The sequence below is a fragment of the Leucoraja erinacea genome, unplaced genomic scaffold (genome assembly GCF_028641065.1).
Source record: "Leucoraja erinacea ecotype New England unplaced genomic scaffold, Leri_hhj_1 Leri_645S, whole genome shotgun sequence".
NCBI classification, from domain to species: domain Eukaryota; kingdom Metazoa; phylum Chordata; class Chondrichthyes; order Rajiformes; family Rajidae; genus Leucoraja; species Leucoraja erinaceus.
The window spans coordinates 22,467-50,215 of record NW_026576559.1 but is presented as its reverse complement, the minus strand read 5'-3'; the positions used below and the strand labels follow the sequence as shown (position 1 = coordinate 50,215).

General features: G+C 49.1%; 1 protein-coding gene and 1 pseudogene across 2 annotated transcripts in view; one reads left to right on the top strand and one right to left on the bottom strand.

Annotated features, from left to right (window-relative positions):
* Positions 1–15,243, bottom strand: part of LOC129694383 (zinc finger protein 420-like) — a 32,291-nt gene extending 17,048 nt beyond the window's left edge. Inside the window, exon 1 of one of the 2 annotated variants that reach the window (XM_055631082.1) lies at positions 15,073–15,243. The gene's annotated coding sequence lies outside the window, so the exon portion shown is untranslated. Of the gene's footprint in view, positions 1–383; positions 492–15,072 lie in introns of those variants that run through there. The other variant, XM_055631083.1, reaches the window with a different exon arrangement.
* LOC129694387 (zinc finger protein 850-like) lies at positions 464–22,394 on the top strand (annotated as a pseudogene).
* Positions 22,395–27,749: the final 5,355 nt, after the last annotated feature.

Below are 27,749 nucleotides of genomic sequence, written 5' to 3'. Positions count from 1 at the left end.
GACCTGAAACATTGCCCATAGTCTTCCCCCGTCACGTGGTGCAGGAGCCGCGGGGGCGGGCCGGACGCGTCGTAACAACCGTTGCTAGGGCGGGATGTGCGGCTCCGATTGGCGGAGGGAGCTGCCTGTTCTAAGGGCGGGGCTTACGGCTCGACCTATCCGACGCTGGGGGCGGGAACGTGGCTCCGATTGGCGGCGGGAGCTGTCAATCCAAAGGGCGGGGCTTGCTGCTCGACCTATCGGACGCTGTGGGAGGGAACGCGGCTCCGATTGGCGGAGGGAGCTGCCTGTCTGAAGGGCGGGGCTTACGGCTCGACCTATCCGACGTGGGGGAGGGGAGGGAACGCGGCTCTGATTGGCCGGACGCCGGGAGGGGGCGGTACCTGGTCCTGCGTGACGTCGTTGGACGCCGGCCCTGTCCGTCAGTGTGTGGGGGAGGCGGGGCCTGGTCGCCGGTCACGTGAGGCGGGGCCTGGTCGCCGGTCACGTGAGGCGGGGCCTGGTCGCCGGTCACGTGAGGCGGGGCCGGTGCGTTGTGGCCGCCGTCGGGACGAGGCCTCCGGTCAGCGCCGGGGAGGAGCTCAGGTAGGAACAGCCGCCGCCGCCGCCGCCGCCGCCCGGCCTCGCGTCCTTTCCCCTTCCCTTCCCGAGGGCGATCCTGCGGCCGGCGGCCCGGGGGAGGTCTGGGCGCCCTCTGGTCCTCCGGCTGTGCAGCGCCCCCTGACGGCGGGAGGCCGCGGTGCAGCGTCTCCAGATGCTTATATTTTTACAACAGGTGCAGGAGTAGAGGCCATTCGGCCCTTCGAGCCTGCACCTCCATTCAATGTGATCATGGCTGATCATCTAGCAATGTAACAAAATTTGAGATTTAAAGTCTGCAATTTATCCCATCAGATAAAGCATAAAAAGAAGTTTAATTTGACACCTAATTCACTTTCATATCTCAAGTATTTAAAACGTTATGGCCATTTTCATACTCGGAAATTAGCATCTTGTTCCCTATTGATTTTCTATGGACATAACAAAAAAGCTGTGATCGTGGACAGTCAAAAGCCCATAACTTTCTTAAAAATTAAGAGAACTGAATGAAATTTACAGTTATCATAGATTGAAACATTCTGAAACAATAATCTTACTTGGATGACCTGAAATTAAAGCATATTATTAGTTAGTTACCCAATTGTAGCTAATTCCAAACTACAATTAGCTGGGGGAATGTTGTAGAGCAGAGGAATCTAGGAGTGCAGGTACATAGTTCCCTGAAGGTGGCGTCACAGGTAGTTAGGGTGGTCATGAAAGCTTTTGGCACATTGGCGAGATAACTGCATAGTGGGAGAACTGGGATGGGGAAGGGGATGGAGAGAGAAAGCAAGGGCTATCTGAAGTTAGAGAAGTCAATGTTCATTACGCTGGAATATGAGATGCTGTTCCTCCAATTTGCGCTGGGCCTCACTCTGACAATGGAGGAGGCCCAGGACAAAGGTCAGTCTGGGAATGGGAGGGGGATTGGACGTGCTGAGCCACCGGGAGATCAGGTAGGACGGAATGAGCTGTTCAGTGAAACCATCACCGAGCCTGCGCTTGTTCTCGCCGATGTAGAGAAGTTGACACCTGGAACAGCAGATACAGTAGATGAGGTTGGAGGAGGTGCAAGTGAACTTCAGCCTCACCTGGAAAGACTTGGGTCCTTGGATGGAGTTGAGGGGGAGGTAAAGGAACAGGTGTTGTATCTCCCGCGGTTGCAGGGGAAGGGGTGGTTTGAGTTGACATTGTGAAATTTGATTGATAAAAGATGACTTTCAAGCTGGTATGACGGGTAGGAGAGAGAGAGGGGATGTAAGGGTTACTTGAAGTTAGAGAAATCAATATTCATACCGCTATCAATAAAAGGGAGGCAGGTTGTTGGATAGTTAACTAAAATCAGAGAATGACATTTCTCACCTCAAACAAAGTTTGACAAGTAGCCGAGTGTCCCGACCTGAAACGTTCCCCATATTTTTTCCCCAGCACTTTGTGCCTATCTTTGTCAGACGCAAGGAACTGCAGATGCTGGTTCATACATAAAAAGACAAAAAGTGTTGGAGTACACAACTCCCACTAGCGTTTTCTGCCCCTTAGTGTTTCGCAGCTCTACGCATATCGATTCCACATCCTCCAAGCTAATGTCCTTCCTTTCTATTGCGTTAATCTCTTTAACCAGCAACACTACCCCACCTCTTTTTCCTTTCTGTCTATCCCTCCTCAATATTGAATATCACTGGATGTGCAGCTCCCAGCCTTGGTCACCCTGGAGCCATGTCTCCGTAATCCCAACTATATCATATTCATTAATAACTATCTGCACATTCAACTCATCCACCTTATTACGAATGCTCCTTGCATTGAGACACAAAGCCTTCAGGCTTGTTTTTACAACACTCTTACCCCTTATACAATTATGTTGAAAAGTGGCCCTTTTTGGTTTTTGCCCTGGATTTGTCTGCCTGCCACTTTTACTTTTCACCTTGCTACCTATTGCTTCTACCCTCATTTTACACCCCTCTGTCTCTCTGCTCACATTAGTTTAAATCCTCCCCGACAGCACTAGCAAACACTTCCCCAAGGACATTGGTTCCATTCCAGCCCAGGTGCAGACCGTCCTGTTTGTACTGGTCCCACCTCCCCCAGAACTGGTCCAATGCCCTGGAAATTTGAATCCCTCCCCCTTGCACCATTTTTCAAGCCACGTATTCATCTGCAATATCCTCCTATTTCTACTCTGACTGGCCCGTGGTACTGGTAGTAATCCAGAGATTATTACCTTCGAGGTCCTATTTTCAAGTTTATCTCCTAGCTCCCTAAATTCATCTTGTAGGACCTCATCCCGTTTTTTACCTATATCGTTGGTGCAATGTGCACCACGACAACTGGCTGTTCACCCTCCCTCTCCAGAATGTTCTGCAGCCGTTCAGTGACATCCCTGACCCTTGCACCAGGGAGGCAACATACCATCCTGGAGTCTCGTTTGCGGCCTATCTATTCCCCTTACAATTGAATTCCCTATTACTATTGCCCTTCCACTCTTTTTCCTCCCCTCCTGTGCCACAGAGCCACCCATGGTGCCATGAACTTGGCTGCTGCTGCCTTCCCCTGATGAGCCATCTCCCCCAACAGTATACCAAATGGTATACCTGTTTAGGAGGGAGATGACCGCAGGGGACCCCTGCACTACCTGCCTACTGCCACCGTAGCTATTGGCCACCCGATCCCTTTCTGTCTGCTTAACCTTTACCTGCGGTGTGACCAACTCACTGTACGTGCTGTTCACGACTTTCTCAGCATCGTGGATGCTCCAGTATGAATCCAACTGCAGCTCCAATCAATTCACGCATTAGTAATGTCCTGTTTGCCAGCTTGTTGACCCTCTGTGTTCCCCTCCTGCAGGGTTTGGACGCTGTTGCAGTGGACGGAGAGACGGGAACTTGAGCAGCCATTGAGCGTGGCCAGGGTGCCAGTGAACCCCTCCCATCTGCCTGGTGTGCGGGCTGAGCTTTGAGGGGCTGAGCTGCGGTGGAGGACCACATGATGCGGCACAACAAGGAGAAGCGTTATGAGTGCGACGTGTGTGGCAAGGCCTGGCACCACCCGAGCGAGCTGGAAATCCACCAGCGGATGCACACGGGAGAACGCCCCTTCGACTGCTCGGAGTGTGGCAAGAGCTTCAGGAAGGCACAGGCCCTGAAGATCCACCAGCGGGTGCACACAGGAGAACGCCCATTCGACTGCTCGGAGTGCGGCAAGAACTTCACCTGCTACGACAACCTGCTGCGGCACTACCGCGTGCACACCGGCGAAAGGCCCTTCGGCTGCCCCGACTGCGGTAAGGACTTCACGAGGGCGCACGAACTGAAGATCCACCGGCGGGTGCACACGGGAGAACGGCCCTTCAACTGCTCGGAGTGCGGCAAGACCTTCCTCCACTATGGAAGCCTACGGCAGCACAACCGCATGCACTCCAGCGAGAAGCCCTATGGCTGCTCCACCTGTGGCAAGAGCTTTACTTGGTTGTCAGGGCTGCAGGAGCACCAGACAGTGCACAGCAGTGAGCGGCCTTTCACCTGCACCGACTGCGGCAAAGGCTTCAAGTCGCCGGCAGTACTGAAGATGCACAGGCGCCTGCACACCGGGGAGCGGCCTTACACCTGCAGCGACTGCGGCAAGAGCTTCACTCGCTCCAACAGCCTGCTGCAGCACCGGCGTACCCACACTGGCGAGCGCCCCTTCACCTGCGCCCAGTGCGGCAAGAGCTACATCCGCTCCAACCACCTGATGGAGCACCAGCTCACCCACACCAGCAAGAGCCCCTACACCTGCGCCCAGTGCGGCAAGGGCTTCACCCGCTCCACCTATCTGTTGTCCCACCAGCGGGTGCACGCCGGCAATCGTCCCGTCCCCAGCCCGGTGTGTGGTGAGCGCTTTGCCATTACCCCCCATGCCCTGTCTCACCAGCACGTGCACACCAGTGGCCAGCCCTACGACTGCCCGTACTGCGGTGAGGCGTTTGACAGCTCGCGGGGGTTGCGGCAGCACCGGCGGACCCACGCCTGCGATCAGCTGCTACCACAGTACCAAGCATTTCAAGAGCGCACGGGGCCTGCGGGAGCACCAGCGGATACACACCAGACAGAGACCCTTTGTGTGCGCTGAGTTTCACCCGCATATCCAGCCTGTGGCAGCACCGGCGTACCTACAGCAGTGAGCATCCCTTCCCCTGCCCGTCCTGTTATAAGGGCTTCATCCGCCTTGACCACCTGCTGGAGCACCGGCGAGTCCACACCGGCCAGCGCCCCTTCACCTGCCCGTTCTGTGGCAAGGCCTTTGCCCACTCCTCCAGCCTGCTGGCACACCGAGACGTGGATAGGCGCTGGTTAGGTAGACACAAAATGCTGGAAGGAATGGGTAACGTTTCGGGTCGAGACACTTCTTCAGTCTCGACTGAAACGTCACCCATTCCTTCTCTCATGAGACGGTGCCTGAGTTACTCCAGCATTTTGTCCTTTTTTCAAAACAAGCATCAGCAATTCCTTGTTTTCAAACCATTCTGGTTAACCATCTCTGTACCTTCCCCAAAGCCTCCACATCAGTCCTGTAATGGAGTGACCAGAACTGTAGGCAATACTCCAAATGCTACCTGACCAATGTCCCATAAAGCTGCACAAGTACATTCCTCTCTCCTTATCTCACACCCTTTTATCTCCTTATTTTCTCTCGCCTCTGTCACTTACTCCACTCATCTGCCAATCACCCCCTCATCTGTTAACAGTGTGTCAGTCTGAAGAAGGGTCCTGACCCGAAATGTCACCTATCCATGTTCTCCACAGATGCTGCCTGAACCGCTGAGCTACTCCAGCACTTTGTGTTAGTCACAGAGTGATGCAGGAATTTTGCCCAACTTGCCTACACCGACCAACATGTCCCGGCTACATTAGTCCCACCTGCCTGCATTTCCCGATCCCTCCATACTTGTCCTATCCATGTACCTGTACAACTGTTTCTTAAACATTGGGATAGTCCCAGCCTCAACTACCTCCTTTGGCAGCTTTCTCCCCATATCCCTTGATTCCGTTAGCCCTATGAGCTAAATCCAACTCTATCTTGAAAACATCCAGGGAATTGGCCTCCACTGCCTTCTGTGGCAGATAATTCCACAGATTCACAACTGTCTGGGTGAAAAACTTTTTTCCCCATCTCAGTCCTAAATGGCCGACCCCTTAGTCTTAATCTGTGGTCGCTGGTGCTGGATTCCCTCAACATCAGGAACATGTTTCCTGCATCTAACCTGTCGAATCCCTTAATACATTTATATGTTTCCATAAGATCCCCTCTGATTCTTCTAAATGCCAGAGTATACAAGCCCAACCGCTCCATTCTTTCAGCATATGTCAGTCACGCCATCCCGGGAATTAACCTTGTGAACCTACACTGCACTCCCTCAATAGCAAGAACTTCCTTTCTCAAATTTGGAGACCAAAACTGCACACAATACTTCAGGTGTGGTCTCACCAGGACTCTGTACAACTGCAGAAGGACCTCTTTGCTCCAATACAACTCCACTTGTTAGGGGGGATCTTATAGAAACTTACAAAATTCTTAAGGGGTTGGACAGGCTAGATGCAGGAAGTTTGTTGGGGAAGTCCAGAACAAGGGGTCACAGTTTAAGCATAAGGGGGAAATCTTTTAGGACAGAGATGAGAAAAACATTTTTCACACAGAGTGGTGAATCTCTGGAATTCTTTGCCACAGAAGGTAGTTGAGGCCAGTTCATTGGCTATATTTAAGAGGGAGTTAGATGTGGCCCTTGTGGCTAAAGGGAGCAGGGGGTATGGAGAGAAGGCAGGTACAGGATACTGAGTTGGATGATCAGCCATGATCATATTGAATGGCGGTGCAGGATCGAAGGGCCGAATGGCCTACTCCTGCACCTATTTTCTATGTTTCTATAAAGGCCAACATGCCATTAGCTTTCTTCACTGCCTGCTGTACCTGCATGCTTTCTTTTAGTGACTGATGAACAAGGACCTCCAGATCTCGTTGAACTTCCCCTTTTCCTAACTTCACACCATTCAGATAATAATCTGCCTTCCTGTTTTGCCACCAAAGTGGACAACTTCGCATTTATCCACATTAAACTGCATCTGCCATGCATCTGCCCACTCACCCAACCTGCATCCTCATAGCATCCTCCTTACAGTTCACACTGCTACCCAACATTAGCAAATTTGCTAATGTTACTCATAATCCCTATATCTAAATCATTAATGTGTATTGTAAGTAGCCGTGGTCCCAGCACCGTAATATAAAGAAGTTTCAAATACATAAAGAAGCTTTTACTATCCTCTTTTATATTCTTGGCTAGCTTACCTCCATACCTCATCCTTTCTCCCCGTATTGCCTTTTTAAGTTATCATCTGTTACTCTTTAAAAGTTGCTCAATCCTCTGTCTTACCGCTCATCTTTTCGGTTATACCTCTTTTCTGTTATTCCTCTTCCTACAATCAATCTGAAGCAAGATCCTGACCTAAACAATCACTCATCCATCGCGCTATGATGCTTTGTGAAACGTCAGTGATGCACTGCGGAAAACATTAAAACTATCAATTCAGCATTCCTAAAAATCCTGCTTTGAAATCTATCTTTGCACAAATGAATGTTACATCTCTCATTTTCATTCCCTCCACAGAGGTGTCTGACCCCGAGTTACTCCAGTGCTTTGTAGATATTTCTTACCTGGCCGCTTCTGTTTCAGCCTTCAATTAATATTATTGCATTTAGAAACATAAAAATTAGGTGCAGGAGTAGAGGCCATTCGGCCCTTCGAGCCTGCACCATTCGCCATTCAATATGATCATGGCTGATCATCCAACTCAGTATCCTGTACCTGCCTTCTCTCCATACCCCCTGATCCCCTTAGCCACTAGGGCCACATCTAACTCCCTCTTAAATATAGCCAATGAACTGGCCTCGACTACCCTCTGTGGCAGAGAGTTCCAGAGATTCACCACTCTCTGTGTGAAAAAAGTTCTTCTCATCTCGGTTTTAAAGGATTTCCCCCTTATCCTTAAGCTGTGACCCATTGTCCTGGACTTCCCCAACATCGGGAGCAATCTTCCTGCATCTAGCCTGTCCAACCCCTTAAGAATTTTGTAAGTTTCTATAAGATCCCCTCTCAATCTCCTAAATTCTAGAGAGTATAAACCAAGTCTATCCAGTCTTTCTTCATAAGACAGTCCTGACATCCCAGGAATCAGTCTGGTGAACCTTCTCTGTACTCCCTCTATGGCAATAATGTCCTTCCTCAGATTTGGAGACCAAAACTGTACGCAATACTCCAGGTGTGGTCTCACCAAGACCCCGTACAACTGCAGTAGAACCTCCCTGCTCCTATACTCAAATCCTTTTGCTATGAAAGCTAACATACCATTCGCTTTCTTCACTGCCTGCTGCACCTGCATGCCTACTTTCAATGACTGGTGTACCATGACACCCAGGTCTCGCTGCATCTCCCCTTTTCCTAGTCGGCCACCATTTAGATAATAGTCTGCTTTCCTGTTTTTGAATCATCATGGCCCATGTCATCTTTGGACTTTGACCTAAACAGTTGAAAAGAACCACACAACCATCAGGAGGTAAATCAGCAAGTATATTTAAATTGTCTAGCTGGGCTTCTGCTGAACGGGATGGGCTAAATAGATCCCAATAGGAGTGGACTTGTGTGAACTCTTTATCTTTTCCCTTTTAAATCCCAGTCACATTTAACAACATCCATCTAGAAGTGAGGTTCATACATCAATTGACTTGACCTCTGTGGAAAAAGTTTGTTTTTGCTTAATTTGAGGGACTGACCTTTTCTTGAAACAAGAATTAATAAATAGGTTTTCAAGAAGGAACTGCAGATGCTGGAAGATCGAAGGTACACAAAAATGCTGGAGAAACTCAGCGGGTGCAGCAGCATCTATGGAGCGAAGGAAATAGGCGACGTTTCAGGCCGAAACCCTTCTTCAGAATAAATAGGTTAGTGACATATCTCTGTGTACAGTACTTATGTTTGTGTTGAGTGCTGCCCTGGCATTTATTTTTAGGTATTAACTTAACAAGATTTCCCTAGCCACTTCTCAGAGGAATAATCAAATAAGAATGGTTACCCAACCAAGAACCATCACTGTATGTTACAGAAGATCTTTAAAGAGAATAAGAAAATGAACTCAAAATGAAAATCCACACTCATGGCTGTATCAGAATTGATCATTTTCTGCCTGATATTATTTTAACTCATTATTTTTCTTTATCTGTTCGTATCATCTAGCCTGGCTGGGCATGTCCCACAGCCTCGCCATTGAGAAATGATGACAGTAAGAAGAATTACATCTGCTTGTAACTGTCCTATTCAACACATTTCCACTCACTTTATAAATAAATATTCTCTTTGTTCTGGGACTTGAGGCAGGTCACATACAGGAGGTGCAAAGAGACTTGGGAGCGCTGGTGCAGGATGCCCGAAAGATTCATTTGGACGTTGAATTTGATAGTAAGGAAGGTAAATGCAGTGTTAGCATTTATTTCAAGAGAATGAATGAATAAGTTTATTGTCCAAGTATGTTCACATACAAGGAATTTTCCTTGGTGCTCCGCTCACAAGTAACAACGCGACATACAGTGACAATTAAGAATGACACATAAAACATTCAACATTAATAATACAACATTATCGTTTAAACTTGAATGAAATAAAATATCAGAGCGAAATGAGGCTACAGATTTTTGGTTATTGAGTAGAGCTACTGCTCGTGGGAAAAAGCTGTTTTTATGTCTGTGGCTGTGGCTGCTTTGACAATCCGGAGTCGCCTTCCGGAGGGAAGTGATTCAAAGAGTTTGTGTCCAGGGTGAGAGGGGTCAGAGATGATCTTACCCGCTCGCTTCCTGGCACTTGCAGTGTACAGTTCATCAATGGTGGAGAAAGTCGCAGCCAACAACCTTCTCAGCTGATCGGACGATTCGCTACAGCCTCCGGATGTCGTGCTTGGTGGCCGAGCCAAACCAGACCATGATGGAGAAGGTGAGGACAGACTCTGCGATGGCGGTATAGAATTGGACCATCATTGCCTGCGGCAGATTGTGCCTCCTCAGCTGTCGCAGGAAGTACATCCTCTGCTGGGCCTTTTTGACTGTGGAGTCGATGGTGGCCCCCTATTTAAGGTCCTTGGAGATGATAGTTCCCAGGAACTTAAAGGACCACAGATGTGACTGTGGTGTTGTTGATGGTAATTGGTGTAGAGAGAGTAGAGGAGTGGAGGAGAGTACGCAGCCTTGCAGTGCTCCTATGCTGAGGGATTGAGGATTCGAGATGTGCTTTCCCAGCCCCACATGCTGCTTCCTGTCAGGAAGTTGATGATTCACTGACAGAGGGGTTCAGAGCACAGTCAAATTGGAGAATTTGGAGTGCAGATTCTCTGGCACAATGGTGTTGAATGCAGAGCTAAAATCAACAAACAAAATCCTTGCATAGGTCACCTGTCAGTCTAGGTGCTGGAGGATAAAGTGCAGGCTTAGGTGGTGCAGACATATAAATACCTTGGAGTGCACCTTGCTAACAAACTGGACTGGTCTGTCAACTCTGACTCCCTCTACAAAAAAGGCCAGAGCAGACTCTTTTTCCCCAGAAGGCTCAAATCCTTCAATGTGTGTAATGACATGCGGCACATGTTTTACAACACTGTGGTTGCAAGTGTTATTTTCTACGCTGTTGTCTGCTGGGGAAACAGCATTAGTGCAAAAAAACAACAAGAAGCTGGTCAAACTGGTTAAGCGAGCTAGCTCAGTGCTGGAGGGGAGAGTAGACTCTGGGATGGATGTGCTTGAGAGGCGTATGAGGCACAAGGTGCAGGTCATCCTGAAAAACCCCGGGCATCCCCTCCATGTAATTCTGGCGAGTCAAAAGAGCACTCGGAACAACAACCGGCTCCTCTCCCTGCCCTGTAGAACGGAGCGGTTCAGGAGATCCTTCACCCCTGCAGCCATTAGATTTTATAATACGGACCGCTAGGCTGTAGGGGGATGCATTCTTGCAATTTTTACTTTTTAATTGTTAATTATTGGTCTTTTTAAGTATTTATTGCTCTCAGGTAGTGTCCACAGTGTATTCTATGTATTTTCTGTCCGCGTTCATTTTGAATCTGTGGGTTTGTTGGTCGGGGGGCTTCTGGACATCTGAATTTCCCTGAGGGGATCAATAAAGTATTTATTATTATAGAAAACATAGAAATTAGGTGCAGGAGTAGGCCATTCGGCCCTTCAAGCCTGCACCGCCATTCAATATGATCATGGCTGATCATCTAACTCAGTACCCCGTACCTGCCTTCTCTCCATACCCCCTGATCCCCTTAGCCACAAGGGCCACATCTAACTCCCTCTTAAATATAGCCAATGAGCTGGCCTCAACTACCCTCTGTGGGCAGAGAGTTCCAGAGATTCACCACTCTCTGTGTGAAAAAAGTTCTTCTCATCTCGGTTTTAAAGGATGTCCCCTTTATCCTTAAGCTGTGACCCTTGTCCTGGATTATTATATTATTATTATTATTATTATTTTTATGTCATCCACTGATCTGTCGGCCCAGTATGCAAATTGCAGAGGGTCCAGCAGGGGGTTTGTGATATTTTTCAGCTTGTGCAGCACACGTCTGTAGTCTCAAGACCAGTAATCCGTGTCTTTCTGGGTACCGGGACAATAGTGGAGACTTTGAAGCAGGCAGGGACAGTACAGGTTTGCAGGCACTGGTTGAAAATGTCTGTAGACCGTAGCCAGTTGTTCGGCACAGACCTTAAGGGTAGAGGGGGAAACATTGTCTGGTCCTGGAGATTTCTGCTTTTTCTGTCTTCTGAATAGCCTCTCCACCTCCTCAATTTCTATCATTGGTGATGGAGAAGTGATGTTGGGCAGCAAGGAGGAGATGGGTAGTGGATGAGGGACCAGTCTTTGCAGACTGGAGTCAGGCCGTAGGTAGTCATGAAGTAGTGGGTGGGGAGGAGTGGGTGGGGAAGGGCCCCGTCTTTGCAGACTGGAGTCAGGCTGTAAGTAGATGTGAAGTGGTTGGAGGGGGGGGGGGGGGGTACCAGGGTTAAGTTTCTGTTTCTCAAACCTGCAGTTGAACTCTTTCAGGTCATTGATCAGCTGACGATTGTCCAAGGAGAGGAGGGCTTTCCACTTGTTGCTGGTGATTTCTTGCAAGCCCTTCCAAACTGAAGAAGAGTCACTAGCTGAAAACTTGCTCCTCAACTTCTCAGAGTGCCTTTCCTCGGCTGCTCTTCTCTGCTTGTACTGGGCTTGCCTGTAGTAAAAACGTGTCATCTTTGCCACACTCTAGCCGGCCATTTGCAGTGCTGTAGCGGTACTGTTTCCAACTACTTGACATGTGGTACACTCTTTCACAATTTGTTCTATGTCCTTACCTAGACCAGGCAACCATAGATAGCTTCGAGACACATTCCCAAATGCTGATTATGAAGATCTCCTAGCAATTTTACTCCATATTTTTTAGGGATTACAACTCTCGCTCCCCACATGACACAACCTTGGTCTACTGAGAGTTCATTCGTACGTACAAAGAATGGTTTCAGTTCTGCGTCTGAATTCGGCAATTTGTTTTGCCATCCATTTGTAACATATTCCTCATTCTTGACAAAAGTCTGTCAGTGCGAGTAGCCTTCCGAATGTCCCCTTAAGTGATAGGTAACTCATCTACATGAGAGAAGTAAAACGTGCAGGGCCGAAGGGCCGAATGGCCTACTCCTGCATCTATTTTCTATGTTTCAATCTCGTGAACCTACGCTGCACTGCCTCAATCACAAGGGTGTCCTTCCTCAAATTAGGAGACCAAAACTGTACACAATACATAGAAACATAGAAATTAGGTGCAGGAGTAGGCCATTTGGCCCTTCGAGCCTGCACCGCCATTCAATATGATCATGGCTGATCATCCAACTCAGTATCCCGTACCTGTCTTCTCTCCATACCCTCTGATCCCCTTAGCCACAAGGGCCACATCTAACTCCCTCTTAAATATAGCCAATGAACTGGCCTTGACTACCCTCTGCGGCAGAGAGTTCCAGAGATTCACCACTCTCTGTGTGAAAAAAGTTCTTCTCATCTCGGTTTTTAAAGGATTTCCCCCCTTATCCTTAAGCTGTGACCCCTTGTCCTGGACTTCCCCAACATCGGGAGCAATCTTCCTGCATCTAGCCTGTCCAACCCCTTAAGAATGTTGTAAGTTTCTATCAGATCCCCTCTCAATCTCCTAAATTCTAGAGAGTATAAAACAAGTCTATCCAGTCTTTCTTCATAAGACAGTCCTGACATCCCAGAAATCAGTCTGGTGAACCTTCTCTGCACTCCCTCTATGGCAATAATGTCCTTCCTCAGATTTGGAGACCAAAACTGTACGCAATACTACAGGTGTGGTCTCACCAAGACATAGAAACATAGAAACATAGAAATTAGGTGCAGGAGTAGGCCATTCGGCCCTTCGAGCCTGCACCGCCATTCAATATGATCATGGCTGATCATCCAACTCAGTATCCCGTACCTGCCTTCTCTCCATACCCCCTGATCCCCTTAGCCACAAGGGCCACATCTAACTCCCTCTTAAATATAGCCAATGAACTGGCCTCAACTACCCTCTGTGGCAGAGAGTTCCAGAGATTCACCACTCTCTGTGTGAAAAAAAGTTCTTCTCATCTCGGTTTTAAAGGATTTCCCCCTTATCCTTAAGTTGTGACCCCTTGTCCTGGACTTCCCTAACATCGGGAACAATCTTCCTGCATCTAGCCTGTCCAACCCCTTAAGAATTTTGTAAGTTTCTATAAGATCCCCTCTCAATCTCCTAAATTCTAGAGAGTATAAACCAAGTCTATCCAGTCTTTTTCTTCATAAGACAGTCCTGACATCCCAGGAATCAGTCTGGTGAACCTTCTCTGCACTCCCTCTATGGCAATAATGTCCTTCCTCAGATTTGGAGACCAAAACTGTACGCAATACTCCAGGTGTGGTCTCACCAAGACCCTGTACAACTGCAGTAGAACCTCCCTGCTCCTATACTCAAATCCTTTTGCAATGAAAGCTAACATACCATTCGCTTTCTTTACTGCCTGCTGCACCTGCATGCCTACCTTCAATGACTGGTGTACCATGACAATAATATGTGTGTTATGATTGTGTTTATAATTTGTTTGGTTGTTTTGTTGTTCCGCGAGCATTGCCACTTTCATTTCACTGCACATCTCGTATGTGTATGTGACAAATAAACTTGACTTGACTTGACACCCAGGTCTCGCTGCATCTCCCCCTTTCCCAATCGGCCACCATTTAGATAATAGTCTGCTTTCCCGTTTTTGCCACAAAAATGGATAACCTCACATTTATCCACATTATACTGCATCTGCCAAACATTTGCCCACTCACCCAGCCTATCCAAGTCACCTTGCAGTCTCCTAGCATCCTCCTCACAGCTAACACTGCCCCCCCAGCTTAGTGTCATCCGCAAACTTGGAGATATTGCCTTCAATTCCCTCATCCAGATCATTAATATATATTGTAAATAGCTGGGGTCCCATTACTGAGCCTTGGGGTACCCCACTAGTCACTGCCTGCCATTGTGAAAAGTACCCGTTTACTCCTACTCTTTGCTTCCTGTTTGCCAGCCAGTTCTCTATCCACATCAATACTGAACCCCCAATGCCTTGTGCTTTAAGTTTGTATACTAATCTCTTATGTGGGACCTTGTCGAAAGCCTTCTGGAAGTCCAGATACACCACATCCACTGGTTCTCCCCTATCCACGCTACTAGTTACATCCTCGAAAAATTCTATAAGATTCGTCAGACATGATTTACCTTTCGTAATCCATGCTGACTTTGTCCAATGATTTCACCACTTTCCAAGACCCTGTACAACTGCAGTAGAACCTCCCTGCTCCTATACTCAAATCCTTTTGCTATGAAAGCTAACATACCATTCGCTTTCTGCACTACCTGCTGCACCTGCATGCCTACTTTCAATGACTGGTGTATCATGACACCCAGGTCTCGCTGCATCTCCCCTTTTCCTAGTCGGCCACCATTTAGATAATAAATACTCCAGATGTGGTCCCACCAGAGCCCTATACAACTGCAGAAGAACCTCTTTACTCCCATACTGAAATCCTCTTGTTATGTTCCATGCACCAAGGCAAATTCCTTGTATGTGAATACCAACAAACTTACTCACTTTCCCCAGCACCTGGTGTGCAGGAGCGTCGGGTGCGAGCCGAACGCGTCATGACAACCGTTGCTAGGGCGAGATGTGCGGCTCCGATTGGCGGAGGGGGCTGTCTGTCCGAAGGGCGGGACTTATAGCTCGACCTATCCGACGATAGGGGGGCGTGAACGCGACTCTGATTGGCGGAGGGAGCTGTCTGTCCGTAGGGCGGGGCTTACGGCTCGACCTATCCGACGCTGGGGGCGGGAACGCGGCTCTGATTGGCCGGACGCCGGGAGGGGGCGGTACCTGGTCCTGTGTGACGTCGTTGGACGCTGGCGCTGTCCGTCAGTGGGGGAGGCGGGGCCTGGTCGCCGGTCACGTGAGGCGGGGCCTGGTCGCCGGTCACGTGAGGCGGGGCCGGTGCGTTGTCGCCGCCGTCGGGACGAGGCCTCCGGTCAGCGCCGGGGAGGAGCTCAGGTAGGAACAGCCGCCGCCGCCGCCGCCGCCGCCCGGCCTCGCGTCCTTTCCCCTTCCCTTCCCGAGGGCGATCCTGCGGCCGGCGGCCCGGGGGAGGTCCGGGCGCCCTCTGGTCCTCCGGTCCTCTGGTCCTCCGGCTGCAGCGCCCCCTGGCGGCGGGAGGCCGCGGTGCAGCGTCTCCGGGTGCTTATATTTTTACAACAGGTGCAGGAGTAGAGGCCATTCGGCCCTTCGAGCCAGCACCGCCATTCAATATGATCATGGCTGATCATCCAACTCAGTATCCTGTACCTGCCTTCTCTCCATACCCCCTGATCCCCTTAGCCACAAGGGCCACATCTAACTCCCTCTTAAATATAGCCAATGAACTGGCCTCAACTACCCTCTGTGGCAGAGAGTTCCAGAGATTCACCACTCTCTGTGTGAAAAAAGTTCTTCTCATCTCGGTTTTAAAGGATTTCCCCCTTATCCTTAAGCTGTGACCCCTTGTCCTGGACTTCCCCAACATCGGGAACAATCTTCCTGCATCTAGCCTGTCCAACCCCTTAAGAATTTTGTAAGTTTCTATAAGATCCCCTCTCAATCTTCTAAATTCTAGAGAGTATAAACCAAGTCTATCCAGTCTTTCTTCATAAGACAGTCCTGACATCCCAGGAATCAGTCTGGTGAACCGTCTCTGCACTCCCTCTATGGCAATAATGTCCTTCCTCAGATTTGGAGACCAAAACTGTACGCAATACTGCAGGTGTGGTCTCACCAAGACCCTGTACAACTGCAGTAGAACCTCCCTGCTCCTATACTCAAATCCTTTTGCAATGAAAGCTAACATGCCATTCGCTTTCTTTACTGCCTGCTGCACCTGCATGCCTATCTTCAATGACTGGTGTACCATGACACCCAGGTCTCGCTGCATCTCCCCCTTTCCCAATCGGCCACCATTTAGATAATACACTCACAACTCTCTGGGTGAAAAAGTGTTTCCTCGTCTCCGTTCTAAATGGCCGACCCCATATTCTTAAACTGTGGCCCCTGTTTCTAGAATCCCCCAACATCGGGAACATGTTTCCCGCCTCTAACGGGTCCAATGCCTTGATAATCGTATATGTTTCAATAATATCTCCTCTCATCCTTCTAAACTCCAGAGTGTACAAGGCCGGCCGCTCCATTCTCTCAGCATATGACAGTCCTGTCATCCCGGGAATTTACCTTGTAAACCTACGCTGCACACCCTCAATAGCAAGAATGTCCTTCCTCAAGTTAGGGAACCAAAACTGCACACAATACTCCAGGTGTGATCTCACTAGGACCCTGTACAACTGCAGAAGGACCTCTTTGCTCCTATTCTCAACTCCTCTTGTTATGAAGGCCAACATGCCATTCGCTTTCTTCGTTGCCTGCTGTACCTGCATGCTCACTTTCATTGACTGATGAACCAGGACCCCCAGATCCCGTTGTACTTCCCCTTTTCCAAACTTTCCTATTCCCATTCAGATAATAATCTGCCTTCCTTTTTTTGCCACCAAAGTGAATAACCTCACATTTATCCACATTAAACTGCATCTGCCCTGCACCTGCCCATTCGCCCAACCTGTCCAGGTCACCCTGCATCCACATAACAGTTCCCACTGTCACCCTGCTTTGTGTCACCTGCAAATTTGCTCATGTTACTTTTAATCCCTTCATCTAAATCATTAATGTATATTGTAAATAGTTGTGGTCCCAGCATCGAGCCTTGCGGTACCCCACTAGTCACTGCTGGTCCCAGCACCGAGCCTTGCGGTACCCCACTAGTCACTGCTTGCCATTTGAAAGTGTCCCGTTAATCCCTACTCTTTGTTTCCTGTCTGCCAATCAAATTTCTATCCATGTCGGCACTCTACCCCCAATAACATGTGCTCTAATTTTACTAATCTCCTATGTGGGACCTTAACAAATGCTTTCTGAAAGTCCAGCGACACTACATCCACTGATTCTCCATTGTCCATTTTCCTAGTTACATCCTCATAAAATTGGTCAAGCATGATTCCTTCGTAAATCCATGCTGACTCGGACCGATCCTGTTACTGCTATACAAATGTGCCACTATTTCATCTTTTATAATTGACTCCAGCATCTTCCCCACCACCGATGTCAGGCTAACTGGTCTATAATTCCATTTCTCTCTCACTTTCTTAAAAAGTGGGATAGCATTAACTACCCTCCAATCCACAGGAACTGATCCTGAAACTATAGAACATTGGAAAATGATCACCAATGCGTCCACGATTTCTAGAGCCACTTCCTTAAGTACCCTGGGGTGCAGACCATCGGGCCCTGGGGATTTATCAGTCTTCAGTCCCATCAGTCTACACAACACCATTTCTAATCCACTAATGTGGATTTCCTTCAGTTCCTCCGTCACCCCAGATCCTCTGGCCACTAGTATATCAGGAAGATTATTTGTGTCCTCCTTAGTGAAGACAGATCCAAAGTACCTGTTCAACTCATCTGCCATTTCCTGTTCCCCATAATAAATTAATCTTTATCAGTCTTCAAGGGTCCAACTTTGGTCTTAACTAATTTTTTTCTCTTCACATACCTAAAGAAGCTTTTACTATCCTTCTTTATATTCTTGGCTAGCTTACCTTCGTACCTCATCTTTTCTCCCCGTATTGCCATTTTAGTTATCTTCTGTTGCTCTTTAAACATTGCCCAATCCTCTGGCTTCCCGATCATCTTTGCTACAATGTGATTCTCTTTTATTTTTATACTGTCCCTGACGTCCCTTGTCAGCCACGGTCGCCCCTTTCACCCCTTGGAATCTTTCTTCCTCTTTGGAATGAACTGATCCTGCACCTTGTGTATTATTCCCAGAAATACCTGCCATTGTTGTTCCACTGTCATCCCTGCCACGGTATCTTTCCAGTCAACTTTGGCCAGCTCCATAGTCCCCTTTGTTGAAATGTAATAATGACACTTCCGATCTACTCTTATCCCTCTCCAATTGTAGATTAAACTTGGCCATGTTATGCTCATACCTCCTATTGGCTCCTTAACCTCAAGTTCCTTTAACAAATCTGGTTTGTTACATAACACTATATCCAGAATTGCCTTCTCCCTTGTAGGCTCCAATACAAGCTGTTCTAAGAATCCATCGCAAAGGCACTCTACAAACTCCCTCTCTTGGGGTCCAGTACCAACCTGATTTTCCCTGTCTACCTGCATGTTGAAATCTCCCATAACAACCGTGGCAATGCCTTTACTACATGCCGATTTTTACTCCTGATTTAACTTGCACCCTATATCCAGGCTACTATTTGGGGGCCTGTAGATAAGTCTCATTAGGGTATTTTTACTCTTATAATTCCTTAGTTCTATCCATAGACTCCACATCTCCTGATTCAATGTCATCTCGTGCAAGGGACTGAATTTCATTCCTCACTAACACCTCCTCTGCCCACCTGTCTGTCTTTTCGATAGGAGGTATACCCTTGAATATTCAGTTCCCAGCCCTGGCCCTCTTGCACCCATGTCTCTGTAATTCCCACAACATCATACTTGCCACGGAGGGGGGGGGGCAGGGGGGCAGGGAACTAAAGGGAAATGTCAGAGGAGTTGAACAGGTTTGTTTGTGTCATCCTTAGTGAAGACAGATCCAATTTCCCAGATGTACCCATGGCCAGAGGACCTAGGGTGATGGAGAAATTGAAGGAAATTAATATTAGGCAGGAAATGGTGTTGTGTAGACTGATGGGACTGATGGTTGATAAATCCCCTGGTACTTAAGTAGGTGGCTCTAGAAATCGTGGATGCATTGGTGATCATTTTCCAATGTTCTATAGATTCAAGACCAGTTCCTGTGGATTGGTAGCTAATGTTATACTATTTTTTAAGAAAGGAGGGAGAGGGATAATGGAATTATAGACAGTTAGCCTGACATCGGTGGTGGGGAAGATGCTGGAGTCAATTATAAAAGATGAAATAGCGGCACATTTGAATAGCAGTAACAGGATGGATTTACAAAGGGGAAATTTGTAAATTTGTAAATCGTGCTTGACTATTGTGGAATTTTTTGAGGATGTAACTTGGAAAATGGACAAGGGAGAGCCAGTGGATGAAGTATACCTGAAATTTTGGAAATACTTTGATAAGGTCCCACATAGGAGATTAGTGGGCAAAATTGGATCACTCCAGCAATCTCTATCATCTGAATGGTGTCAGGTTCGGAAAATGGGAAGTACAACGAGACCTGGGTGTCCTTGTACATCAGTCACTGAAAGTAAGCATGCAGGTACAGCAGGCAGTGAAGAAAGCTAATGGCATGTTGGCCTTCATAACGAGAGGAGTTGAGTTTTGGAGCAAAGATGTATTTCTGCTGTTGTACGGGGCCCTGGTGAGACTGTAATTCTGCTCCTACAGTTTACACCCTTGGTCTAATTCAGTAAAACACTGAGTCAAACACTGGATCAACCACTTCTTTATTCTCACTCACACAAACAAACTTCTTATACGATACCTAACCAACACCGTGGGTCCAGTCCTTGTCTCTACTCGTCCAAGCCCTTCAGCCTCGTGCAAATACACACCTCCAGACAGTCAACACAGTCCCAAGTGCACGTCCAGGAGATCGACTCCGATCCATGTGGTGTCCCCTCTTTTATACTGTATCGAACTGTGGCACGAAACTACATGGGGGGGGGGGGGCAACCCCTACAGGTCAATCACAAATAAATATAATACATTTATTGACAGCTCCGTAACCCAATCACAAAGTTCCCCATTACATAGGTTCTAGTTGGAAGACAGTTCCCCAAAGTAAAGAAACATTTCCCCAGGTGGTATAAACATTGTGAGCAAGGCTCCATACTTTGACCAATCACAAGATAACAGCACAAACACTCTGCAACATAATGAACAATACTTTACAACATTCCCTTCCATAACCAATCCTAAACGTTGAATAAGTTAGGTCTTTATTCTCTGGAGCGCAGAAGGTTAAGGGGGGACTTGATAGAGGTCTTTAAAATGATGAGAGGGATAGACAGAGTTGATGTGGACAAGCTTTTCCCTTTGAGAATAGGGAAGATTCAAACAAGAGGACATGACATCAGAATTAAGGGACAGAAGTTTAGGGGTAACATGAGGGGGAACTTCTTTACTCAGAGAGTGGTAGCGGTGTGGAATGAGCTTGCAGTGGAAGTGGTGGAGGCAGGTTCGTTGGCATCATTTAAAAATAAATTGGATAGGCATATGGATGAGAAGAGAATGGAGGGTTATGGTATGAGATGAGAAGAACTTTTTTCACACAGAGAGTGGTGAATCTCTGGAACTCTCTGCCACAGAGGGTAGTTGAGGCCAGTTCATTGGCTATATTTAAGAGGGAGTTAGATGTGGCCCTTGTGGCTAAGGGGATCAGGGGGTATCGAGATAAGGCAGGTACGGGATACTGAGTTGGATGATCAGCCATGATCATATTGAATGGCGGTGCAGGCTCGAAGGGCCTGCACCTAATTTCTATGTTTCTATGAGGTGCCCCCTCACCACCTCTCTGCTCCTTCGACCCCTCCTTTCTCCCCCCACATCCCCCCTTCTCACCCTCACAACCCCTCCCCCGCCCCTTCAAGCACTAGTAATGTTCACGTGTTAGTATTGTCCTGTTTGCCAGCTTGTTGACCCTCTGTGTTCCCCTCCTGCAGGGTTTAGGAGCCGTTGCTGTGGATGGAGAGACGGGGACGTGAGCGGCCATTGAGGGCGGCCAGGGTGCCGGTGAGCCCCCCCCCCCCCATCTGCTCGGTGTGTGGGCTGAGCTTCGAGGGGCTGAGCTTCAATGGAGGACCACATGACGGGGCACAACAAGGAGAAGCGTTATGAGTGCGACGTGTGTGGCAAGGCCTGGCGGAGCCCGAGCAAGCTGGAGATCCACCGGCGGGTGCACACGGGAGAACGCCCCTTCAACTGCTCGGAGTGCGGCAAGAGCTTCAAGACGGCGAATGTCCTGAAGACCCACCGGCGGGTGCACACGGGCGAGAAGCCCTATGGCTGCTCCACCTGTGGCAAGAGCTTTACCCTGGTTGTCGGGGCTGCGGGAGCACCAGCGGGTGCACAGCAGTGAGCGGCCCTTCACCTGCTCCGACTGCGGCAAAGGCTTCAAGTCGTCCAAGGACCTGAAGGTGCACAGGCGCCTGCACACCGGGGAGCGGCCCTACACCTGCAGCGACTGCGGCAAGGGCTTCACCAAGTCCAGCAACCTGCTGGAGCACCAGCGCACCCACACCGGCGAGCGCCCCTACACCTGCGCCCAGTGCGGCAAGGGCTACACCTGCTCCAGCTATCTGCTGGAGCACCAGCGGACCCATACCGGCGAGCGTTCCTTTGGTTGCTCCGACTGCGGCAAGGACTTCAAGAGGGCAGGCCAGCTGAAGATTCACCGGCGGGTACACACCGGCGAGATGCCCTATGGCTGCTCCGAGTGCGGCAAGAGCTTCAAGACGACAAATGAACTGAAGAAGCACCGGCGGGTGCACAGCAGTGAGCGGCCCTTCGCCTGCTCTGAATGCGGCAAAGGCTTCAAGTCGTCCTCTGAGCTGAAGGTGCACATGCGCCTGCACACCGGCGAGCGGCCCTACACCTGCAGCGACTGCGGCAAAAGCTTCAAGTCGTGCACGGAACTGAGTGTGCACAGGCTCTTGCACACTGGGGAGTGGCCCTACACTTGCAGCGACTGCGGCAAAGGCTTCAAGTCGTCCACGGACCTGACGGTGCACTGGCGCGTACACACCGGGGAGCGGCCCTTCGCCTGCTCCGATTGCGGCAAAGGCTTCAAGTCGTCCACGGAGCTGAAGGTGCACAGGCGCCTGCACACCGGGGAGCGGCCCTACACCTGCAGCGACTGCGGCAAGAGTTTCAGCCGATCCGGCAGCCTGCAGGCGCACCAGCGCACCCACACCAGCGAACACCTCGAACGGGCGCTCACTTAACTTATTTTCCGTTGTCAGCCGGCAACCATGGCAGCTTTATAGGTTGCCAAATGACAGTTGAGGTGGTCATTTAAGACGGCTTGCATGACGTTGGCGAAAATGTACTCAGACGAAGTGCGTAGTTATCAGTCGGAATTATGCTCAATGAAGCATTCACATATTATTTCTGCTTCAAATAAAGTCACAAACTAAACATATTCACCAATCTAGATATGATATATACTACAATGACAAGCAGCAAAATTAAAGACAGTATCTCAACTCTTTTTACACGTTGCAATGAATGCAATTTCTATTTTTTCTTTCCACTTCCAAACAGAAATGTGGTCGGATTATTCAGAGTATGGTCAACCTCGGTGAGACCAAGCGCAGGCTCGGCGATCGCTTCACACATTACCTCCACTCAGTTCGCAATAACCAACCTGATCTCCCGGTGGCTTCACTTCAACTCCCCCTCCCATTCCCAATCCGACCTTTCTGTCTTGGGCCTCCTCCATGGCCAGAGTGAGATCCACCGCAAATTGGAGGAGCAGCAGCTCATATTCCACTTGAGTAGTTTACACCCCAGCGGTATGAACATTGGCTTCTCCAATTTCAGGTAGTCCTTGCTTTCTCCCTCCTTCCCCTCCCATTCCCAGCTCTCCCACAGCCCACTGTCTCCGCCTCTTCCTTTCTTTTTCCCGTCCCCCCCCCCTGACATCAGACTGAAGAAGGATCTCGACCCGAAATGTCGCCTATTCCTTTGCTCCATAGATGCTGCTTTCCCCGCTGTTTTTCTCCAGGTTTTTTGTCTACCAATGAGATCCCACCACTGGCCACATCTCCCCATCTCCTCCCATATAACCATATAACAATTACAGCACGGAAACAGGCCATCTCGACCCTTCTAGTCCGTGCCGAACACGTATTCTCCCCTAGTCCCATATACCTACGCTCAGACCATAACCCTCCATTCCCTTCCCGTCCATATAACTATCCAATTTATTTTTAAATGATAAAAACAAACCTGCCTCCACCACCTTCACTGGAAGCTCATTCCACACAGCCACCACTCTCTGAGTAAAGAAGTTCCCCCTCATGTTACCCCTAAACTTCAGTCCCTTAATTCTCAAGTCATGTCCCCTTGTTTGAATCTTCCCTACTCAGTGGGAAAAGCTTTTCCACGTCAACTCTGTCTATCCCTCTCATCATTTTAACAACCTCTATCAAGTCCCCCCTTAACCTTCTGCGCTCCAAAGAATAAAGCCCTAACTTGTTCAACCTTTCTCTGTAACAATGTCTCTGTAACTCCCGTCGACTTTCTGCAGAGACCGTTCCCTCCGTAACTTCCTGGTCAATTCGTCCTTTCCCACCCAAACCACCCCTCTCCTAGCATCTTCCCTTGCAACCACAGGAAATGCTATGCTTGTCGCTTTACCGACCCCCTTGACTCCATTCAAGGATGCAAGCTGCCTTTCCAGGTGAGGCAGAGGTTCACCTGCACCTCCTCCAACCTCATCTATTGCATCCGCTGCTCTAGGTGTCAGCTGCTCTACATCGGTGGGACCAAGCGTAAGCTTTGCGATCGCTCCGCCCTACACCTCCGCTCAGTTCGCATTAACCAACCTGATCTCCCGGTGGCTCTGCCTTCCATTCCGATTCCGACCTTTCTGCCCTGGGCCTGCTCCACGGCCAGAGTGGTCCAACCATAAATTTGCGGAGCAGCACCTCATATTACACTTGGGCATTTTACACCCCAGCGGTATGAACATTGACTTCTGCAATTTCAGGTAGTCCCTGCTTTCTCCTCCCCTTCCCAGCTCTCCCTCAGCCCACTGTCTCCGCCTCTTCCTTCTTGCCCCCACCCTCACATCAGTATGAAGAAAATCTTGACCCGAAACGTCGCCTATTTCCTTCGCTCCATAGACGCTGCCTCGCCCGCTGAGTTTCTCCAGCATTTTTGTCTAACCATTCACACAAGTCCTGTTATCCCACTTTCCTCACCCACTCCCTACACATTAGGGGCAATTTTACAGAGACAAGTTGAACCTACAGAGCCAATGCGTCTTTGGGATGTGGGAGGAAACTTCAACTCCCCATTCCGAATCCGACCTTTGCAGGGAGAATGTGCAAATTCAACACTGACAGTGCCCGAGGACAGGATCAAACACAGATCTCTGGCATGTGAGGCAGCAAGTTCACCAGCTGTGCCACTATATTTTAGTTTCCAACACACAAAAAAAATTATACGTTGATAACGCTATGTTCCCCTTTACAGCTACTGTAGGTTTTAATTCAGTTCAAGTCTATAGGGCAGTACATTGGCCATAAAGTTGCTGCCTAAAAGTGCCAGAGAGCCGGAATTGATCCTGAATATGGATGCTGTCTGGATGGAGTTTGCTCCTTTTCCCTTTGATCGCAGGGGTTTTCTCCGGGTGCTCTTGTTTCCTTCCACATTCCAAAGGTGTGCAGGAACCTATTCCAGACCCAACGCAAAACGTAATATTTTCCTTTTGTCCAGAGATTCTGTCTGACCTGTTGAGTTACTCCAGCTTCTTGTGTCTATCTTCAGTTTAAACCAGCATCTGCTGTTCCTTCCTACACAGACGATACTCTGCGATAGAACTTCATTAATCCCAGGAGGGAAATTGTGTGTGGGTGTGTGTGTGTATATATATATATTACTAGACTAAATGGGACCCGACGGGAGGGCTGGTCCCCCAGCGCAATATTCCACCTCTCCACCAATTCCAATATGGGGGGGCTTTCTGGAGTGCTAGTATGGGTGTTGTGGGCTGAAGTGGCAGTTTCATACCACTTCAAGTAGGGTGCAAGTCCACCAAACTCAAATTGCAGTTTCATGCCACTTCACAGTAGGGTGCAGGTCCACCAAATTCAAGTGCAGTTTTCATGACACTTTCAAAGCATGGTGCCTCATCCCATCGGAGGCGGCAACGCAACCTGATGGGGAGTGTAATACAGTTGTGTGTGTGTGTGTGTGAGTTGGGTGTGTGTGTGTGTGTGTGTGTGAGGTGTGTGTGTGTGGGGGAGTTGTGTGTGTGGGTGTGGGGTGGGTGTGGGTACAGGGTGTGTGTGGGGGGGGGGGGGGTGGAGTGTAATACAGTTGTGTGTGTGTGTGGGGGGGGGGGGGTGGGGTGTAATACAGTTGTGTGTGTGTGTGTGGGGGGGGTGGAGTGTAATACAGTTGTGTGTGTGTGTGTGGGGGGGGGGGGTGGAGTGTAATACAGTTGTGTGTGTGTGGGGGGGAGTGTAATACAGTGTGTGTGTGTGTGTGTGTGTGGGGGGGTTGTGTAATACAGTTGTGTGTGTGTGTGGGGGGGGGAGTGTAATACAGGTGTGTGTGTGGGGGGGGGGGGTGGAGTGTAATACAGTTGTGTGTGTGTGGGGGGGGAGTGTAATACAGTTGTGTGTGTGTGTGGGGGGGGGGGGAGTGTAATACAGTTGTGTGTGTGTGTGTGTGTGTGGGGGGGAAGTGTAATACAGTTGTGTGTGTGTGTGTGTGTGTGGGGGGAGTGTAATACAGTTGTGTGTGTGTGTGGGGGGGGAGTGTGTAATACAGTTGTGTGTGTGTGTGGGGGGAGGGGTGGAGTGTAATACAGTTGTGTGTGTGTGGGGGGGGGTGGAGTGTAATACAGTTGTGTGTGTGTGTGTGGGGGGGTGGAGTGTAATACAGTTGTGTGTGTGTGTGTGTGTGTGTGTGTGTGTGTGTGTGTGTGTGTGTGTGTGTGTGTGTGTGTGTGTGTGTGTGTGTGTGTGTGTGTGTGTGTGTGTGTGTGTGTGTGTGTGTTGTGTGTGTGTGTGTGTGTGAGTGTGTGTGCGTGGGTTGTGTGTGTGTGTGTGTGTGTGTGTGTGTGTGTGTGTGTGTGTGTGTGTGTGTGTGTGTGTGGGGGGGGGGGGTGGAGTGTAATACAGTTGTGTGTGTGTGTGTGTGTATGTGTTATGTGTTTGTGTGTGTGTGTGTGTGTGTGTGTGTGTGTGTGTGTGTGTGTGTGTGTGTGTGTGTGTGTGTGTGTGTGTGTGTGTGTGTGTGTGTGTGTGTGTGTGTGTGTGTGTGTGTGTGTGTGTGTTGGTGTGTGTGTGGGTGAGGGTGTGTGTGTGTGTGGGTGTGGGGGGGTGGTGTGTAATACAGTTGTGTGTGTGTGTGGGGGGGGGGGTGGAGTGTAACAGTTGTCGGTGAGCCGAGCAGCAGCAGGTCGATGGCAGCCTGGGCCTGAGTGTGAGAACGGCGGGCGGGGTTGGCCCGGGGGGGGGGGGGGGGGGGGGGGGGGGGGGCGGGGGGGGGGAATGGGCTCAGGCTCGTTGCCGTGCCAGGGGGGGAGGAGGTCCGGTTGAAAGAGGCCCGGGGGTAGAGAACCAGCACCGACCGCCATTCAATGTTATCATGGCTGATAATCGGGGTGGGAGATTGCAACCTTCACGTGGTCCACCCTGTTTTGACGAATGCAATCAACCCGGCGTGCACAGTCAAATAAGATCAAATAGAACAAGTTGTCCTACAACTTTAGGCTGTGCACGCCGTACGCAAGGAAGAAGAAGTCACTTCTTGATAACACTAATCGGGAACTTTCCTCCAACACTTCCAGCATCCCCTATGGAAACTTCTACAAGAAATTCTAAAATTGAAAATCTAAATAACAATAGGAGTGAAGTTGATGACCGATCAATATATCTCCCCCCAGCTATTGAAACACCGTTATCTCCTGAGGCTCCAGTGCCGCCACGCTCATCAAGACATATTAAACCTCCTGACCGTCTCAACTTATAAATAGGAGGGGAGAATGAGGTGGGCACATGTGCGGAGCTCTTCTAGAGTCTGCGCATGTGCAGGACATTTCCGGAGTGTGCGTATGTGCAAAGTATTTCGGGTGGGAAAGGCCTGCGGAACCAGACATGTTTGCCAGACGTTTCTGAGTTTATGTATTAAAGAAATAAGTTGCTTAAAGCTTAAATAAAGTTAAGTAAATTACGAGTAGTGAAAGTTTCATTTACCTCACAACAATAATATTATATGTTTCAATAAGATCACTTCTCATCCTTCTAAACTCCAGAGTGTACAAGCCCAGCTGCTCCATTCTCTCAGCATATGACAGTCCCACCATCCTGGGAATTAACCTGGTGAACCTACGCTGGGCTCCCTCAATAGCAAGAATGTCCTTCCCCAAATTAGGGGACCAAAACTGCACACAATGCTTCAGGTGTGGTCTCACCAGGGCCCTGTACAACTGCAGAATGACCTCTTTGCTCCTATATTCCTCTTGGTGTAAAGGCCAACATGCCATTCGCTTTCTTCACTGCCTGCTGTACCTGCATGCTTTCATAGACTTTCCCAGATCTTTTCTTTTAGTTTTATTCTATCCCTAACTTCTTTATTTTTAATGTTCAAAAAGTTGAATAAAACAAACACTTAAGAAATGGGTCTGAAGAAGGGTTTTGGCCCGAAACGTTACCTATTTCCTTCACTCCACAGATGCTGGTGCACCCGCTGAGTTTCTCCAGCAATTTTGTGTACCTTCGATTTTCCAGCATCTGCAGTTCCACTGTTTGGGTCTG